Below are 14,992 nucleotides of genomic sequence, written 5' to 3'. Positions count from 1 at the left end.
CATGAATGTGAGAGAGACACATCGGCTGGTTGCCTCCTGCATGACCAGAGCCAGGGAATCCAGCAGCAACTGAGGTACTGTCCTTGACCGAAATTGAACCCATGATTCTTTGATCCGAGGGCCAACACTCTAATGGCTGAGCCAAACCGGTTAGAACCACCAAACATAATTAAGAGCTTACAGTCTGAGGGGAAAAAGAGAGAAAAGGGTGAAATACACACCATGTGGGCATCACCTGGGAGCTCATTAAAAATGCAGAATTCCATGCTCTGGCCGGTTTGGCTCAGCAGTTAGAGCATCGGCCGGCGGTCCAGAGAGACCTGGGTTCGGTTCCCACTAAGGGCACATACATTGGTTGCAGTTTGTCCCCGGCCCTGGTTGGTCGTGCAGATGGCAGCCACTCGATGTGTCCCTTTCACATTGATGTTTTTCTCTCTCTCTCTCTTTCTCTCTCTCTCTCTCCCTCCCACTCTATCTGAACAAAAAAATGAAATAAAATGTCCTTGGGTGAGGATAAAAAGAAGAAATGCAGAATTCCAGGCCTCACCTCTGACCTATGAATCACAACCTGCATTTTAAAAAGATTCCCAGGTGATTCATACCACATTCAAGACTGAGAAGGTAACTAGGTTTAAAGGTGTTTACTCACCTTTAAAAGGGAGTTCTAATAAGGTCTACCTTTTAGAGTGGTTGATTAAATGATATAACATACAAAGGCTTTTAGAACAGTGCCTCAAACAAAGAAGACACTGCCTATCATTCCCCTAAATAGCCTGAAAGTTGTCTAAATCTCACTATCCTCCTCACCATCACCTAACAAAGGAAGTACCCAATAAATAAATAAGTGCAAAACTTCAACAACAACAACAACAAAAAAACAAAAAGACCCAAACAACCAAGTGTTGCTTTGTCTGAGGAGATATCTACTACTGTGGCTCCACCATTTAAAATGTCTTTAAAAAATCAATCAATCAATCAATCAATCAATAAATAAATAAGAGAAAATAAAGGCCCACATGTACAATGCAAAGAAACACTGTTACAATTGGGAATGAATAGTTTGAGAAATCTACCTCCGTCTAGAAAGAACTAGTTTCAATCATAGCAAGAACCGCCCGCAATGCCTTAAAGGTAAGGGTTTCTCTTTTCCGGGGATCCCAATAATACACCTGTTGTGAGCGAGGGCCACACACTAACCTGGAAGGCTGCCTCCCTCCCCGCCCCGGGTCATTCCCCAGGTGGGCAGTTTGCCCAGCCAGCTCCAGGGCCGGCCCGAGGATGAATGCCGTGGCTTCTCCTCCCACTCAGTCGCTTCACCTACAACACGAGGGGCTCGGAGTTGCTCCTCCAGTCCCACGGTGCAGAGGCCATTTTGGCCCCTCAACCCACCTCCCCCGCGCACTTCCTCCGACAAAGGCAACATGTCTGCTGGACTTGGAGGTCTCAAAACCCGGCGATCCCGCCGGGAGCAGGTCCCGGCATCCGCGCGCCCCCGCCGCGCCCAGGGCACCCCGGGCAGGACGCGCTGGCCGAGCAAGGACCGCCCCGAGGCCTTTGGTCACGGCTGAGAATCCGAGCGTCGAGCAGATTCCCTCGAAGTACTGCCTCCCTCGAAATTAAGTCCCTCCAGCTTAAATCCACGAGGGCTCACCGAACTCCCAAAGTGGACTCAAAATTCAAAACAGTAGGTCAGCGCACGCCGTCACTCCAGGAATACAGTGTTTCACCAATTCAACCCGGCCTCTCGCTCCCCGAAATACCCAAAGGTGGGGAGGTGGGGTGGGAATGATGAGGTCCCCGGGCTCTAAGCCTCCCGCCCTCGCTCCAGCCCTGGGGCTCAGGAGCCGGGGGCCGTGCCCCACTCCCTGAGGACTCCCCACAACTGCAGCCCGGAGACCAGAGCTCAGGATTCTCACTGTTCACGAACCTCCCGCTTCCTAAAAGCGAAAAGTTGCCCGCGCCCGCCTGGCCACACGTATAATGAAGGGTTTCCGCCGAAGGAGCCGATCGGCGCCTCCAAGTGGCCCCGGCTCCGGGACGCCGCCTCCAAGTTAGCCTAGCGCTGCTCGCTCCGGCGACCCGTCCTCTCCGGTTCCCGCGAGCCCCGGCCAAGGACGAAACCGCCACCGAAACCACCCCGCGACGCCCTCCCTCGTCCCCTACCAACCGAGGCGCCGCGGTCCCCCCGCGGAGAGTCTGGGGTACCGTGCGCCCCGAGCGCCGCGCCCAACTCCCACCTGCTCACTGCTGCCCGGCCGGACCCACCGAGGACAGCGGGAGCCGAGGAGCGCGCTCACCTGGCGGGCGCACCTGACGCTGTGCGGACTGCCAGCACGCAGCCCGGCCCGGGTAAGGGACTCAGCCCTCGCCCTCCTCTTCCTCCTCCTTGTCGGTGCCCCCACCCCGGGCGCCCGGCCCCCGAGCATGCGCACCGACGCCAGGCCGGGCTGCGGGAGGACCGCGGCCCCGCCCGGGCGATCCCCACCTGCTGTACGCCGCTCCGGCTCCTTGGCGCTCTGGCCAGCTCTCCCCCACGTCCTGCGGTCTCCGCCTAAGGAAGAAGAAAGGGGAAGGTGGACGCTGGCGAGGAGGTGTGGTGTGGCAGCCTCCTCCCACGGTGACCCATTCACCTGAAACTCGGGTGGGAGGGGGAGGAGAGAGGTGGAGAAGGAGGCGGGAGGAACCGGCCTGCTCCTCACACTCTTGCAGAGCGCGGAGTTAAAGGAAAAGCTCCGCGTTTCGGGCGGAGGGACCGAGACCCGGCGCAGAGGAAGGGCCCTGGCCCCCGGGCACTCGGGGTTGGCCGTGGACCACCTGGGGCGCGCTCGGAGCTTCGCGGGTTTCTGGGAGAACCGCGGAGTGAGATGCACCGGGCTGTTTTCCTCCCTGACAGGGAGGGGCCGAGGCTGCCCCGCATTTCGGCAGGAAAACCACGTTTTCACACAGCACTTTCCTGCTTAAAAAATTTGGTTCAGGTTTTGTTGGAAGGAAACACCCAGATGTGGGAGATTTTTAAAGTCACGCGTAAATTTAGGAACTGTTTCTGAATCCCTGGATCCGGAAACATGACCATTACTCAGAGTGGTTAAGTGCAAGTGAAGTATCATAGATATTGGGGTCGGTAAATTTGCTATCAAAATTAAGCACACACCAGGGTATACATTATTACCACTTCAGGGTTATGTGCTCCTTCCCTAAATTTAACTATGATATGATGGAGAATCTCTCTGGAGGTGGGGGATTAAACAATTTTAATATTCTCTTTGGCTTAAAACAAAACAAAAACCCTAGTTTTGTGTGCTGTGTTCTCTTTCTTGATCTGGAGGCTGTTTCCAAAGGCGTGTTCACTTAGGAAAATTAATAATCTACACTTCAGGATGTATACACATTTAGGTATGTGTGTTGTATTTCAATACTTTTTAAAACTAGTACTCCAGAATGTGGCAGTTTTACTTCTTGCTATTGAACTATCTGTATTGAAGGCTAGAATTGAGGTTTCTTAAATCCTGCTTCACTTTGTGTTCCATTCTGGAATGTCAGCATTGTTAATAAATTTCTGTCCAATCCCACCCACGTCTCTGCCTTTAATTAAATGGTTAGAGATGTGACTCTCTCTATACAATAGCTCTTAAGCCATAATTCAATACTTAATGAAGTAAAAGCATTATATAACTACAAGGAGCATTATATGAATATAAGGTATTTAAAGTGGTGACAGCCTTAATGGGTAATTAGTTTGATTGGTATTGTTTTCGTGGAAGTCATTGCCACAATTATTTTAATATGACTGTAGTTTTTGAATGATGCAGTTTAAATTGGTGGTGCTAACAGTGGGGAAGTCAGGTTAATCCTCTTAATGTTCCCTGTCAGATTACTGAAATCTCCAAACATTCCACTGGGTTTATAATTAAACAAAGGAACATTTCCTAATACTTTCAGATTTATAAACACATGTCAATTATTTTATAGTGTACTTCGACATGTTCTGAAGAGAACTTAGAGGGTTTTCCCTACTTTTTAAAATAGAAATGTTTTTCATACCATCAAATTCACCCTTAGTTTTAAAGTAATTTTAATGGTTTTTAGTATATTCACAAGGATATACAATTAACACTACTATCTAAATCCAGAATGTTTTCATCACCCTAAAAAGAAACCCTGTGTCCATTAGCAGTCACTCCCCATTTCCCCTTGCCTCCAGACCCTGGCAACCACTAACCTACTTTCTGTCTGTATTGATTTGCCCATTCTGGACATTTTCTGTAAGTAATAATACATATATCTGGCTTTCACTGAGCGTAATGTTTTCAGGATTCATTCATGTTGTAGTACCTACCATTCCCACTTATGGCTTAATACTATTCCATTGAATGGATACCGTACATAGTTATGTACAGGTTTTTGATTGGACATATGTTTTTAATTCTCTTGAGTAAATTAGGTTGTTTAAACTTTTTATCATTTTAAGAGACCAATTAATGCATATTATGTTATTTTTTGTTGTTGTTGTTGTTGTTAATCCTCACCTGAGAATATTTTTCCATTGACTTTTAGATAGAGTGGAAGGGAGAGGAAGAGGGACATCAATGTGAGAGAGGCACATTGATTGGTTGCCTCCTTCACAACCCTGACCAGGACCAGGGATTGAACCTGCAAACCAGGTATGTGCCCTTGACTGGAATCAAACCCAAGACCCTTAGGTCTGCAGGTGATGCTCCAACTGCTAAGCCATACCAGCCAGGGCTATCATATTATTTTTTATTCCCACAACCAAACCTAAACCCAAAGGCATGTTGTGTTAGAATGCAAGGTTAGTTACCATATTTTATTTGCTCTACTTATTCATTCATTCAGCAACCATTTTCTGAGTGACTGCCACGTACACAATAGTAAACAAACGCCAAAAAGTCCTGTCTTAGTGGAGCTTACTTTCCTGCTGAATTCATGCATATAGAATATTAGAATTTATTAAGTTGAACTATATGAAATTAGAAATAGTTGATCATTTTAAACTATAAAATGGCAATTTCATGTAGTTCAACTTAATACTAAGCTAAATTTCTCTTGGAATGTTATGCCATTTTTCCATTCAGATTAATTTTCCAAATAATGCTCACAAAATTGAAAAATCTAAAAACTGTGTTCTTTTAACTATTGCGTAATAGTGTGTGTATTAGGTACTAGTTGAAACTGTTCAGAAAGAAAATCCAGCTTCAAAACCTAAATACATCATTCTTCAATAACAAAACAAAATGTGTTGGATGCTGAATGATGCCATGCTCAATGTAATCATGTTACATAATCATAAATTGTAGCAATATTTTAATTATTTAAAATCAAATATTCCTTCTTGGCAACTCAGTAGAATTATGGACTGTGGTCCACTATTGAACATTATTTGATGAAAATTCTCATGACACAAACAAAGGAAATATTGGTCCCTGGCTGGTGTGGTTCAGTTGGTGGGAGCATCAGCATGTACACCAAAAGGTGGTGGGTTTCATTCCCGGTCAGGATACATACCCAGGTTGCCAATGTTTCTTTCTCACATGGATGTTTTGCTTTCTTTCTCTTGCTAAAAAAATAATAATAATAAAATCAATTAAAAAATTTAAAAAGGAAATATTATTCTCAGAGGTACTATGATTAGAAATTTGTCTATTTTTCCTGCAGTCAAATGCATGGTAAAATAAACCTTTTTTTTCTTTGGTTTTATATGTAAAGAAGAAAGTTAAGAGCTCAGAAGATGGTATCAGAAATTTGGGCTTAAATATCACTTTGCCACTTATTAGCTGGATAGGATCAATTCCTTAAGGGAAGTTAAAGTACATAAGCCTTTCCCTGGCCAGTGTTTCTCAGTGGTTAGAGCATCGGCCTGCTCAGTTCAATTCCTAGTCAAGGGCACTGTACCTGGGTTGCAGGTTTGTTCTGCATGGTTGGGGCACATGCAGAAGGCAACCAATCAATATCTCGCTCTTTCTGTCTCTCTATCTCTCTTCCCCGCAACCTTCCACTCTCCCTAAAAAAAAAATCAATGGGAAAAAAAGATATCCTCCAGTGAAGATTAACAAAATAAATAAATAATAAAGTACATGCCCTGGCCGGTTTGGCTCAGCGGTTAGAGCGTCGGCCTGCGGTCCTGAGAGACCAGGGTTCGGTTCCCGCTGAGGGCATGTACCTCGGCCCTGATCGGTTGTGCGGGTGGCAGCCACTCGATGTGTTCCTTTCATGTCGATGTTTCTCTCTCTCTCTGTTCCTCTCTCTCCCTCCCACTCTACCTGAACAACAACAAAAATAATAATAAAGTACATAAGCCTAATTTTTTCTCCACTCTCAATTTGGGATGATATTTCATAGTACCCTATTCATAAGGTTGTTGGGAGGCATGTGGACCGTTCACCAAGAAAAACCATGTGCTGGAACACAAAACAAATCTCAATAAATTTACCAGATCATGGCTGTATCCCATCTGCTTGAAACAGTCCTTGTCACAGATTTATTCCATAAATACTTGTTGAATGAGCATATTAGTATAACTCTGATTCTCGAATCCAACATGCCTATAGAATCTTGTCCATCTCTCTGATAGTCTCCTGCCATTGTGAAAACAGCACATTCCTTAATAGCATTTCGAGGCTTACGTCTCTAGTACTAGATTTTAGAGGAGAAAAGAAAGGGGATTAGAATATTTCCACTCTGCCTCACCTGCTTAATGAATGAATTCAAGGATTGGTATTTGTTCAAGAGCAACTCAGTTTGGAGCTGCTGAGGGCCTGGCAGAAAGGGCCTGTAGTTTCCCCACCCAATTACAAGGTGGGGAGCTCCTGGTCTCACAGGACAATTTCCTTTGACAGATTTATGGAGGAGTGAGTCTCTGGGGAAGTCACTAGGAAGGCAGTTTCTAAGAGGGTGATGATATGTGGTGAGTAAAGTTGCATCTCCTCAGTTCCTAAGTATTAAGCAAGATCCTCAAGGAGCAAGGTTAAACAGAGTTAGCCCTGCCCAGCCAGTGTGGCCCAGTGGTTGAGCATCGACCCATGCATCAAGAAGTTGCTGGTTCGATTCCCTGCCAAGGCACATGCCCAGGTTGTGGGCCTGATCCCCAGTGGGGAGCATGCAGGAGGCGGCCAGTTGATGTTCTCTCTCATCAATGTTTCTGTCTCTCTCCTTCTCCCTTCCTCTCTCTCTAAAATCAATAAAGAAAAAAAAATTTAAAAAAAACAGAGTCAGCCCCTAAACTGGAACTTAAACAAGCGGAACAATAGCAGTGATAATCACCATCATTTACTCAGGGTGACCATGTGTCAGGCACTGGACTAAGTGCCTTATGGACTGATTTTTTTTGTCTTTACAACAATCTTATGATAGCCCTGGCCAGTTTGGTTCAGCGGTTAGAACATCGGCCTGCGGTCCCAAGAGACCCGGGTTCGGTTCCCGCTAAGGGCGCGTACCTCGGTTGCAGTTTGTCTCCGGTCCCGGTTGGTTGTGCAGGGGGCAGCCACTCTATGTGTCCCTTTCACGTCGATGTTTCTCTCTCTCTCTCTCTCTCTCTCTCTCCTCTGTTCCTCTCTCTCCCTCCCACTCTACCTGAATAAAAAATGAAAAAATGTCCTCAGATGAGGATAAAAACAAAACAAAACAATCTTATGATGTAATATTATTTTTCCCATTTCTGGAAAACTAAAGTTCAGAAAGGTTTGAGTATTTATTCAAAATAATCTCCTAAATTGTAGAGTCTGGATTCAAACACACACCCTGGCCAGTTTGGCTCAGTGGTTGAGAGTTGGCCTGCGGACCAGAGAGTCCTGGGTTCGGTTCCCGCTAGGGGCACATACTACAAAAAAACACACACAAAAAACACACAAACACAGGTCATCTAATTCCAGAATTAATGCTCTTAACAGTTTCACTGCTTTTTGTCCCTTAAAAATACCTAAACTCCTTTAAACTACCCATTAAAAGATTTCAGAGTGCAGCCATGCAAAAAATAACCCTAAAAAAATTGGGGTACAATGGAGTGTTTTGGATGAGAATAAACCAATTTGAGCACCTCCCAACAACATGGTGAATCATTCATACCAAATAAATGAGAACACCCCCCCCAACAGTACAGTATGATTTCATTCATCTAAAGTTCAAAAACAGGCAAAATTAAACTACATCATTTGGGGATTCTGTATGTAAGCAGCAAAACTACAAAGAAAAGCAATGAAATTACCATAAAAGTTATGATAGTGGTTACCTCCAGAAGGAAAAGTGAAGGTAAGGATGGGAAGAAAAGGGTAGAGATGCTTTTGGGGTACAGGTAATATTCTGTTTCTTCACCAGGATACAAATTACAGGGCTGTTAGCTTTACAACAATTTATTGAACTGTACGTTTTATGTACTTTTGTATGAATTTTCTGGGTTTTTTTTAATCCTCACTGGAAGATATTTTTTCATTTATCTTCAGATAGAGCAGAAGGGAGGGAGAAAGAGAGATAGACACATCGATGTGAGAGAGACACATCAATTGGTTGCCACCTGCACGACCCCAACCAGGCCTGGGGACAAACAGCAACCAAGGTACGTGCCCTTGGCCGGAATCAAACGTAGGACTCTGGTCTGCGGGCAGATGCTCTAACCAATGAGCAAACTGGCCAGGGCCGAATTTTCTATTTTATAATAAAACTTTATTTAAAATAATAGAATTTTGCCCTGACCAGTTTGGCTCAGCGATTAGAGCATCAGCCTGTGGTCCTGAGAGACCCGGGTTCGGTTCCCGTTAAGGGCATGTACCTCGGTTGCAGTTTGTCCCTGGCCCTGGTTGGTCGTACGGGTGGCAGCCACTCAATGTGTCCCTTTCATGTTGATGTTTCTCTCTCTCTCTTTTCCTATCTTTCCCTCTCATTCTACCTGAACAAAGAATGAAAAAATGTCCTCGGGTGAGGATAAAAAAAATGTTTTAAATAATAAATAAATAAAATAATAGAATTCTGTCCTGGCCAGCATGGCTCAGTTGGTTGGGCATCATCCTGTGCACCAAACGTTAGCTGGTTCAATTCTTGGTCAGGGCATGTGCTCAGGTTGCAGGCTTGATCCCCAGTAGGGAATGTGCAGGAGGCAGCTGATTGATGTTTCACTGTCACATCGATGTTTCTGTCTCTCTCTCCCTTCCTCTCTCTCTCTAAAAGAATAAATAAATAAATAAATAAATAAATAAATAAATAATAGAATTTAGACACATTCTTAAAAGGTGGTTGGAGACCTATGTCTAGGTGTTTTGTTTTGTGAATAATATTCCTTAAATAAGAGGAGAAAATAACTTTATAGGATCAGAATAAGTGGAGATCATCACTTGAAGAGGGAGAGGAAAGATTTTGATCTGGGACAGAACATTGCCACAATTATATGGATGACGAAAAGAAAAAAAAAAAATGGGGTTGATATATATATATTTTTTTATCCTCACCCGAGGACACTTTTTTTTTTTTTTTATCCTCACCTGAGGACATTTTTCTATTTTTTGTTCAGGTAGAGTGGGAGGGGGAGAGAGGAAGAGAGAGGGAAACATCGATGTGAAAGGGACACATCGAGTGGCTGCCACCCGCACGACCAACCAGGGCCGGGGACAAACTGCAACCGAGGTACATGCCCTTAGCGGGAACCGAACCCGGGTCTCTCTGGACCGCAGGTGGACGCTCTAACCGCTGAGCCAAACCGGCCAGGGCGGGGTTGATATTTTTTTAATTGCATCATTTCCATTGCAGTGGAAAATCGGCCTTACAGGCTTTTACAGGAACTGGCCTTCCTGAAGCTTTTAAGTTCAAAAAAGGAAAGAGGAAAAAATAAACATTAACCAAATACTGTGTTCTCATATCTCATTTTAATTTTATGGGGCTCGCCCAGCCAGTGGTTGAGCGTCGAGCCATGTACCAAGAGGTTGCCAGTTCGATTATGGGTCAGGGCACATGCCCAGGTTGCGGGCCCGATCCCCACTGGGGGGCATGCAGAAGGCGGTCAGTCGATGTTCTCTCTCTCTGAACCATGGGCCAAACTCTCTCTCACCACTGAGCCAAACCGGCCAGGCCTCCATGTTCTCTCTCATCAAAGTTTCTATCTCTCTATTCCTCTCCTTTCCTCTCTCTCTAAAATCAATAAAGAAAAAAAATTAAAAAGAAATCATTTTATGGGGCTCTTTACCTCCTGTGTCCCCAAACTTTAAAATGTACTAGTGAGCCTGGCCAGTGTGGCTCAGTGATTGAGCATCGACCCATGCACCAAGAGATCACCAGTTCAATTCCTGATCAGGGCACATGCCCAGGTTGTGGGCCTGATCCCCAGTGCGGGGCATGCAGGAGACAGCCAATCGATGTTCTCTCTCATTGATGTTTCTGTCTCTCCCTCTCCCTTCCTTTGTCTCTAAAATCAATAAAGGAAAATAAAATAAAATGTACTAGTGATACAAATAATAAAATGTACTATTAATAATCTGGTAAATTATCACAAGGACTCCTAACCCTAGAAAAATCACTTTAATTGGGTGGGTATGAAAGTGATATACTTTAAGCAGATCACAAACTTCTGACATTCTGTTGGTTATGAGTACAATTCTTTTATCCATTAGAGGGACTTCCACATGGCACCTTTTCTGATTCTATTTGGAATTTCTTTAGGAAAAACTTTTAGGAGCCTACAAAGAGAAACTCTGTACAGCTCCTGAAATTGTTAATGTCAAATGGCACAAGATATTAGACATCAGTCCTTGAATTCTGGCTAAGAAATAATTCAGAGTCAAGACTCAAATACAAGCAAAAGTTTATTTAGAAAGTCAAAGAGGTAGAAGAAATGAGCCATGAAGAAGTGAGCCAACTGGGCTGTATGGGCTCAGGAAACAAGTTACAGAGGCAAAAGAAGAGCCCTTGGAGCTCAGGAGAAAGAAAGCAAAGGTAGGAGCCTTGAAGGAAAAAAAGGGAAGGCAAGGCACTGGTGTGCTCAAGAGATAGAGATAGAGATAGAGATAGATGAGAGAGAGAGAGAGAGAGAGAGAGAGAGAGAGAGAGAGAGAGAGAGGAAAAGAGGGCAGGAAAGGTGCTGGCATGCTCCAGAGAGAAAGAACCTCACTGAGTCCTTTGTCTTAAAGGCTCTTATCTGGAGGTCTTAGGGAAGGATCTCAATAGAACATTCATCAGCTTTCCAGGCGTGACCTTTCAGAGTCAAGGTCTCTACTAATTGGTCAGTGACAGGGCAGGGTGTCTTTAGTCCTAGCAGCTGGTTCTTATGTTAGCCATGGCATTGCCCTGCGTTGCCCTGTTGCTTTTCTAGGCCTGAAGATGAAACACAACTGAGGCCTAGATGTTATCTCTACAACTTAATGCTTAAGGGAGTGGTCAACAAGGGCTTGTATTGGAGTCCTATGAGACTATTCTCTGGCCACCTTGTTCCTCCTCTAAGGGGTCCACCACATAACTAGCCACAAGCAAGTAATGGAAAGGTCAAGGGAGGGTCCAAACCACATGACCTGAAATATGAAAGGCCAGGGGGTCTAAACGACATGACCAGCGACATGCCAGGGGAGGAAAGGTCGTCCTGGGGCGAGGTCCCACCTTACTATTGTTTGTTGCTAGTTGCTAGGTACTTGGGGAGGGTGCTTTCCACCTGGTGACCTTTTGTCCCTGGCTTAGCATTTCTACTCTGTTCATGTCTGTCTAACTGCTTACTGTATCAAAATGTTGGTGTTAACCCACATAGAGTGTGGTCAAAGTGGCACATTTGTGAATTGTATATGAAAATGAATATTTATTTAGTAAAGAAATGTTTGCTCTGTGCCTGATATGTATGGAACCTGGATCTATCCAAGCCCTGGAGATACCAGTAGTGTCAAGACAGATAGGGTCCTTCATAGAAGTTTATATTCTAGTTGGAAGAAGACATGAAACAAAGATGATTAAACTGAAAACAAACAAGATCATTTCAGATAGTAATGACTGAGTGACCTAAAGAAACAAAACAGGCTAAAGGGACAGAGAGGGCGGGGAGAGGCAGTGGGGGAGGAGCTGACTCAGGTAAAGTGGTCACTGGCAGCTGCTCTGTAGAGATAACATTTGAGCTGAGACTTTAAGATGAGAAGGAGCCAGCCATGCAAAGATCTGGGCTAAGAACATCCTAAAGCAAAAATCTAGGATCATTTTGGAGATTCAAAGTACAGGAGGGCAGAAGAAAGGGAAAGTGTGGGACATGAAGTCCGAGGGGGCTGTGGTCAGATCTTGGGAGCTGTGCCACCTGAGTGTGTGTTTTCTTCTAACTGCAATGGGAAGACTTTGGAGGGTTTTAGGCATTTCATAAGGATAAATTTATGTTTTGAATTGTGTGGTACTTTAAGTAACAACCTAAGAATCTTCCTGTGTTTTAAAATAATTGTTTTGTAGCACTTGAGTATCTTTCAAGTTTGTAGCTTCTCAATAGAAAGGATTAAACCTGAGAAAGAGAGCCAAGGTGATCTGAAACCCAGTTGATAGGATCTTTGAGAAATGTAAATGACTCCTTTTCATCTTCCTACATAATTAGAGAGATTGCCTGAGAGATACAAGATGTGGAGGGACTAGAAAGGGAAATGGTAAGAGAAATTCTACCATAGCACATGATTATTTTTATGCTTTTTTTTTCAATATTTTCTAAAATTTCTCAATGAACAAGCATATATTATGTTGCCCATTAGGAAAAAGATATGTTTTCACTTTTTCCTAACTTACTATGTTGGAAAATTCAAACCTTTGGAAAATCTGATAAAATAGCACTATATGAACTAGATCCTTCACCTAAATTCACTAATTTTTTTTTTTTTTTTTTGGTACGTGCCCCTAGCGGGAACCAAACCTAGAACTCTGGTCTGCAGGCTGATGCTCCCACCCCTGAGCCAAACCAGTCAGGGCTAAATTCACCAATTTTTAACACTATCCACATTTTCTTGTTTTCTCTCACACACAATGTATACAGTACATAGAATATTCTTTTTCGCAACCATTTGTATGCAAATATATATATACTTTTTTGGTTCAACCATTTTAGAGTAATTTTCAGTTGCTCTGGCCGGTTTGGCTCAGTGGTTAGAGCGTCAGCCTGCGGTCCAGGGAGACCCAGGTTCAGTTCCCGCTAAGGGCATGTACCTCGGTTGCAGTTTGTCCCCAGCCCTGGCTGGGTCATGCAGGTGGCAACCACTCGATGTGTTCCTTTCACGTCGATGTTTCTCTCTCCCTCTCTCCCTCCCACTCTATCTGAACAAAAAATGGAAAAATGTCCTCAGGTGAGGATAAAAAATATATAAATAAATAAAGTAATTTGCAGTTATGATGATACTTCACCCCTATATACTTCAGTATGTATTTCCCAAGAACCAAGACATTCTCTTATATAACCTCTGTCTTAGTTTGTGCTGCTATAACAGAATGTCATAGACTATGGTTTATAAACAATGGAAGTTTATTTCTCACAGTTCTAGAGGATAGAAATCTGAGACCTCTTTGGGGTTGCCAACAGTGGAGAGGGCAAGAGAGCTCTCTGGGGTCTCTTTTATCAGGATGCTAATCCCAGTCTGAGGGCTCCTCCCTCATGACCTAATCACCTCCCCAAAGCCCTTCCTCCTAATATCATCATATTGGGGGTTAGAATTTCAACATGTAAATTGGTTGGGGGGCACCATTTGGTCCATAACAACCACCATACTATTAACATACCTTCACAATGAAGAGTAATACATAATTTTATCAAATACATAGCACATATTCACAATGCACCGATTGTCCCAAAAATGCCTTTTATGGTTTGTTGTGTTTTTTTTAGTCCAGGAGCCAGGCACAGATCATTCCTTTCATTTCATTGTCATCTCTCTCTCTCTCTCTCTCTCTTTTTAAAAAAATACTTTTTCTTTATTGATTTTAGAGAGAGAGGGAGGGAGAGGGAGATAGAGACATCGATGAGAGAGACATCGATTGGCCACCTCCTGCATGCCCCTCACTGGGATCGGGCCCACAACCTGGGCATGTGCCCTGACTGGAAATCGAACTGGTGACCTCTTGGTACATGGGTCGACACTCAACCACTGAACCACACCAGCCAGGCTCATTGCCATATCTCTTAGTGTTCTTAATTCTTGAACAGTCCTACTGCTATTTTTTAAATAGCAGCCCTGGTCCAGCCCTGGCCAGTTTGGCTCAGCGGTTAGAGCGTCGGCCTGCGGTCCAGAGAGACCCGGGTTCGGTTCCCACTAAGGGCATGTATCTTGGTTGCAGTTTGTCCCCGGCCCTGGTTGGGTTGTGTGGGTGGCAACCACTTGATGTGTATCTTTCAGGTTGATGTTTTTCTCTCTCTCTCTCTCCCTCCCACTCTATCTGAACAATAACAACAACAAAAAAAAAACAATCCGGTCCAGTTGTCTTGTTGAATGTCTCATGGTCTGGATTTGTATGTCCCCCCTCCCCCCCATACACACACACCCCTAATTTAGAGGAAACACTGTTGTCTAGAACACTATATAAGGGATGTTGTGGATTTCATCCTGCATCATGTCAGGAGGCTGCCACTAGGGATCAAGTTGTCCTGGGATGAGTGATGCTGAGTTTGAACCAGATGGTACCCTCTAGGTTTCCCTTTTCCCTTTATAATTAATCAGTATTCCTTGGAGTGATACTTTGATTCTGTGTGACTAGTTTATTCCCCAACAACCTTTCATCCCATGAAAGCTTTTAGTGTCCATTGCTGATTCTTGCCTGACTCAAGTGTTGCATCTATTAGTATATAATGTTTTTTCTAATACTATTAAAAAAAGTTGATACTATTAAATAGTATCAACACTATCTAGTACGTTCAAGGAAAAAACAAAGAGCCTTGGACACATAGCTCAGTTGATTGGAGCATCATCCTGATACACCAAGGTTTTGAGTTTGATCCCTGGTCAGGGCACATATAAGAAGCAACCAATGAATGCATAAATAGGTGGAACAACAGATAGATGTT

At 44.0% G+C, this 14,992-nt stretch overlaps 1 protein-coding gene across 3 annotated transcripts in view; it reads right to left on the bottom strand.

Annotated features, from left to right (window-relative positions):
* OCLN (occludin) overlaps nucleotides 1–2,540 on the bottom strand; it is a 46,628-nt gene extending 44,088 nt beyond the window's left edge. The window contains exon 1 of one of the 3 annotated variants that reach the window (XM_036279415.1): nucleotides 2,486–2,540. The gene's annotated coding sequence lies outside the window, so the exon portion shown is untranslated. Of the gene's footprint in view, nucleotides 1–2,297; nucleotides 2,381–2,485 lie in introns of those variants that run through there. The other 2 variants (XM_036279418.1, XM_036279417.1) reach the window with 2 other exon arrangements.
* Nucleotides 2,541–14,992: the final 12,452 nt, after the last annotated feature.

This window comes from Molossus molossus, unplaced genomic scaffold (assembly GCF_014108415.1).
Source record: "Molossus molossus isolate mMolMol1 unplaced genomic scaffold, mMolMol1.p scaffold_m16_p_3, whole genome shotgun sequence".
Lineage (NCBI taxonomy): Eukaryota > Metazoa > Chordata > Mammalia > Chiroptera > Molossidae > Molossus > Molossus molossus.
Note: the sequence above shows the minus strand (reverse complement) of the source record. Positions and strands in the feature narration are given on the sequence as shown.